This window comes from Cyprinodon tularosa, unplaced genomic scaffold (assembly GCF_016077235.1).
Source record: "Cyprinodon tularosa strain WSP-4 unplaced genomic scaffold, ASM1607723v1 ctg30, whole genome shotgun sequence".
Classification (NCBI taxonomy): Eukaryota; Metazoa; Chordata; class Actinopteri; order Cyprinodontiformes; family Cyprinodontidae; genus Cyprinodon; species Cyprinodon tularosa.
Window position 1 is genome coordinate 5,657,653 of NW_024039008.1, and position 6,000 is coordinate 5,663,652.

Consider the following 6,000-nt stretch of genomic DNA (forward strand, 5'->3'; position numbering starts at 1 on the left):
ATCTACAGCGATCGATTAGGGGGAGAAGGGCTTTATTCAGAGAGATGACCAAGAACCCTATAATCACTCTGTCAGAACTCCAGCATTTCTCTAAAAAAAAAAAAGAAAAAAAAAGGAGGAGAACCTTTTAGAAGGAGATCATCTTTGCAGCAATCTACCAAGACTGGTATGGTAGAGTGGCCAGACCAAATGTCAGTCCTTAATAAACGCGACATGACAGTCTGTCTGGATTTGCTCAGACCTATAAGAAAAATACTTTCTGGTCTGATCAGACAATGTTTGAACTCTTAGGTGTAAATGTCAGGCATCATGTTTGTAAAAAATAACAGCCAGTAGTCATCACCAGGCCAGTACCATCCCTATGGTGAAACATGCTGAAGGAAGCACCAGAATAGAAGCAAAGATCAATGCAGCTATGTACAGGAAAAGGATGAAATTATTCCAAAGCGCTCTTAAACCCAGGCTGGGTGATAGTTCCTTTTTCCAGTTGGATTTACCCAAATAGCACAGCAAAGCTCCTAAAGTAGAGGCTTCAGAAACACTTTAACATCCAGGAGTAACAAACTTGACTCCATTTAAACACTTTTTGAGGAATCAGAAAATGGCTGTGGGGAGTTTTCCTTATAAACCTGATGAAACTTAAGAAGTTCTCCAAAGAAAAAAGAGCCAATCTGCCCAAAGATAGAACTGGTAAGCTTGTGGTATCATCTCCAAAGTACTAAAACAAATCACTAAAACAAACCCTTAAATACTTATCTGACTGTGATTTTACTGTCATCTGATTATCTATTAGTAATACCTTTGCAACAATCATAATCATAATTACATTGTTGTAATGGGTTGTTCTGTAGAATTAGATGTAAGATATTATTTTCACACCACTAGGAATAGAGGTGTAACTGCAGAAAATGTGCATTGCACTTTCAAGGTGCCCTCTGTGAAACCTTTGAAAAGTAAAATACAAGAAAAACATAGAATAAATTAAATTAGTAATGAATAGATAACTGTTTCCCAAAAACAGAGCTGAGGAAGAATGCTGTGGTGCTAAAACGTGGATCCAATGAGGGGCCTTCAGGAACAGCAGGATCAGCTGATCAGGATGAGGCCCTTCAGGAGCTGAGGAGCCTGAGCAACGTCTTGAAGGCCATCCGCTCTGAGGTGGAGCAGCAGCACAATGGCAGCCAGAGCTCAGAGGAGTGGATGCAGGTGGGTTTCATCATTGACCGCCTGCTGTTTGGCGTCTACATTGTCTTCATATCGGTCAGCTTCATCACCATCATTGTTGTCTGGGTGAACTCATACAATCAGTAGACTGCTGCGTGTTAGACAACCCTACATTTATTCAATAATCATTTGCACAAATCTAATCATAATGTAAGTTCATATAAATGTAAACATGAATGAATTTAAAGGACCATGTTTATGCAATACATAAAATGTTACAAAGTTGTTACAGTAACTAATATTGTTTGTTTTTCACTAATTGTTTATTTGCTATTTAGGTGAACTGTTTTGTTTAATTAGGGAGGTGCATAGTAACTTGGTACATTTACTGAGTCTTGACAGAGTAAATATTTAGAAATATATTCTGTATTTTCTTACTGTACTTTTTCATTTTATTTAAGTAATATTATAAGGACCCTATGTTTATCTGAGTGCAAATTCTTGTCACAATGCAACAGAATCACATGAAATGTGAAAGTAAAAACCTGTTATTTTGGTTTATGCACAACTTTACTTACTTTTTATCCCCTACCTTTAAGTAAACATATAGTAAACATTATGTATTATACTGTATTCCCTCGTTCTATCATTTGGAGTTTAAGTTACCAGAATTTGCACTTAACTTTATATTTATGTTCATCTGACTAGATAATGTTGTGAAAATAAAATCAGATGTTATAATTAGTCATGTATTACTGTTTTGATTTAATATTGTTCTATTTTACTTTTACTTGAGGAAAGATATATTAAAGTAGTACTACTCTTAACTGAGTTATGAAGCTTAGGCCCGGGTTTAAACTGGAAGACTCTAACCTGCTACCAGTCTCTTCACCATGAGACTCTGCTCCAGCCTATGGGTGAATCTCCCTGCCTTGATATAAGCCAATCACCGTCCAGGGCGTCCTCGGTTTCCTGCTCTCAATATCGACGTCTTCTGCCGAGGTCGGCATGCATAAGACCAGCTCATTTGTTCATGTCAATAAACTTTTTATTTGTTGCTTTCGCATTTGAATTCTGACATTTTCTCCAAGTGAATTTCTCCATGTTGACAAATTTTGGGGGTTTTTCTGCTCACCAGTGCTTCATTATGTCAAAAACTGTTATGGTCATAGTTTTGTTAAGTTTTCTTTGAGTTTTCAGTTTTATGTTGATTCATGTTTTTCTTTATTTTCTAGTTATATTGGTTTAATTCCTATTTTGTTTTGTTTTTGGATGTATTTAAGTTCTTAGGCTTTTCTTTGTTGCCTTCTGTTGCCATCTTGTGTTAGTTTTCTTTTACCTAGCTCTTTTCTAGAAGCCTCTGTTCTCACCTGCTCCCAATCAGCTCGTTAGTCCTGCCTTTGTTCAGTCAACCATAAATACTCTCCCTGTGCAGTTCCTCAGTGCTGGTTTCTCCTCTTACCCTGGCTCCTCCTGCTTGTTTTCCCTGATGTCTCCATAGTTCTGGTTAGTTTAACATTTTAAGTTGGATTTTTAGATTCTTGCCTCTGTTACCAGTCATCATTCAATTAAAACTGCAAAAACTCACCTCTGCCTCCCTGCCTCTGCATTTGGGTCCTCCAACCTCAACCAAACACTGACAAAAACACTGTGTAATTAATTTGTCATTGGGTTATTTAAATGTTATGAGTTAGTTGAACATAATGGAATTCAATCAAGGGACAAATATAGTTAAACAGAATTAGATTGTATTAAATTGAACCAACCAGGCATATTTAAATTTGGTGTAGGTATTCATTTTCTTTTAAAAGTTTTTTTTTTATTGTATTGAACAGACTCAATAAAATTACACCACACAGGAACTAAAAAAAAATAAAGAAAAAGTTTTTTGGTTCAGCTTTGCATGGAAAAACTACCCTCAATTAAATTGAGTTAATCCAATGAGTCATTTTTATGAGTGTCAGCTGTTTGGTCTTGGCCATGTTAGTAGTTGGATTCTTACTGGTTATATGGGGTGGACAGGTGTCTTTATGCAGCTAACAACCTCAAACAGGTGCATCTAATTCAGGATGATAAATGGAGTGGAGGTGGACATTCTTGACGACAGACTATTGAGGGTCAGAATTCCAGCTAATAGACAGGTGTTCAAATACTTATTTGCTGCTGTATAATACAAATAAATAGTTAAAACCTCATACATTGTGATTTCTGGAGTTTCTTTTTTGGATTATGTCTCTCACAGTGGACATGTACCTTCAATGACATTTTCAGACCCTGCCATGATTTCTGAGTGGGAGAACTTGCAAAGTAGTAGGGTGATCAAATATGTATGTACCTGACTGTATTTAATGTGCACATTTATATACTATATTATGTAAAAGTGAAAAATATTTTCTTAGTGGCTTTGAGCACCGAAGTCATATTTTTCCTACTGTAAAAGTACCTCATTCCTAAAGTTTTGTCAGGAAATATTTGCTCATAAAACTGGGGAATTGAAGATATATAGAAAAGAATAGAAAATCCCTTTATTTTCCCACAAGAAAAAAAAAATACTTTTTTAAACTTAAACCCATCCCCAGATCTTACGGGGTGATTTTATCCTACTACTCATATTGAAAATGACGGAGCACAATTAATGTTTTTAATGCTGCCTGTTAAAAATCTGTTCCTCTGAGCAGCTATTCTTCCTCATCTCTCTTACTTCAAATAAATACTTATGTCTGCTTTGTTTATTTTTCTTGATTCTCTTATAATCCATTTATGAACCAGGGGTCTTCAATGTTTTCCAGGCCAAGGACCCCAAAAGTGATGGCTAGATGAAGCGGGGACCCCCTAATTATATGTATTGTATGAAATTGTGTTTTATCAAACTGGTCCTATAGTCAGTCTATTACATGTGGAGTAATGTAACAAAGGTAATTTCTCCCTGGGATTATTAAAGTTTTTCTGATTGTGATTCCTTGTTGATGGGACAGGTGTTATGAATGAAACAGTGCCCAGCTTGAAAGAGCTCTTATGTGTGGCTGAATGTGTGCATTAATAACTGAAAGCCTCCAATTACTTTTTTTAAATAAATAAAAAATAAAAAATAGGCTTCTCAGTGGAGCAGTGGGTAGCACTGCTGCCTTACAGCAAGAAGGTTCTGGGTTCGAATTCTGGGGTCTTTCTGCATGGAGTTTGCATGTTCTCCCTGAGCATGCGTGGATTCTCTCCAGGTACTCCGGCTTCCTCCCACAGTCCAAAAACATGACTGTTAGGTTAATTGGCTTCTCTAAATTCTCCTTAGGTGTGAGTGACTGTTTGTTTGTCCTCTTTATCTCTGTGTTGCCCTGTGATGGACTGGCAACCTGTCCAGGGTGTACCCCGCCTCTCGCCCATAGACAGCTGGAGATATGCACCAGCAACCCTTCCACTTGGGATAAGCATGATGGAAAAAGGATCGATGGATATTTGATAAATTACATTATGCCTTTCAAGAAGGCTTACTTAAGGCTTTCTTCAAATACATAAATAAAAATCCCTTTTATAGTTCATATGTACTGGACTGAAAACTTTCCTTTTTAGAAATGCCTACAATTGTTCATTTTAGATTTTTTTTAATAGGCTACGTATGCCTTTGAATGTATTGATTTTAATGATTGTCTTTTTTTAATGTTATGGTCTTTTAAACTTGTTTTAATGTTCCCCTTTTTTAAATGTAGCACTTTGTAGCACTTTGAGATTTGAAGTCAAATGTAAAGTGCGTAACAAATAAAATTCATTATTATTATTATTATTATTATGTAATTTTCTTATTTTCCATTTCTTCATTTTCATTTAGCTTTTCTTTTAGTTTTTTTAAATGCACCTTTTATTGAAATATGTTGTATTATTTTTATTTCTAGGCATTGGCTACCTAATTATCCTAAATTAACTGAAAATCCTCAAACCAAAACTCCTGTTATTTCTTTACAAGCTTTGGATTTCATAAATATAATAATTTCTACTATTTTCAAAAATGGGGAAAACACTTTGTTCACAGCTAAAGTTGCCCCATAGAAAAGTATATATTGATCAGTTCACAAAAAGATGGTGTTTATTGAACAGTTGCTGCTTTACTTTCATAAATTCATATAATAAAACTATCACAGAAGTGGTGACCTAGTGGTTAAAGCCTTGTACATTGGCCTCTGGTCCCAGAGGATCTGAGTTCAAGCCCCACACACTCCCACAGCTTCCACTCTAGGTACCTGAGCAAGACCCTTAACCCCACACTGCTCCCCAGGCGCCGCACTATGGCAGCCCACTGCTCCCTAAGAGGGATGGATTAAATGCAAAGAGTTAATTTCCCCATTCTGGGACATTAAAGGATTTATATTTAAAAGCCATATGACAGCACATCCAAGAAGGTTTATTGACAGTAGAAGAAACTTCCACAGTTATTTGATGCCGTTTTATGTGTTGAAGGTTTTTTGCAAAATTTGTAAAAAATTTTGTAAATATTTTTTGTTTGTTTTTGGCTTCTGCAGTTCTATAAATCCTGCCCCAATCTACAACGAAAAAACAACATGGCCCTGATAGAAATTTGATACATGTTTATTTCAAACAAATATCTTGTTCAACATGTAAAGAAAGGTGGTTAGCAGAGGATTTTGAGTAGAAACCAGATGACACCTGTTTCTCGTAGGCCGGCCACTGTTCATTTGCCTGTAACCATCAGCTGTGACTTTGACAGCGCTGTGGTCCGTCTTCACCACATACAAGCCCCAGCCTGAGGTCCTTCACGTCAGCTGTGGCTTGTATTTGGTTCAGCAGCTATCCTGCTTTCTGTTTCAGCTCTCCCACATAATTTGCAGT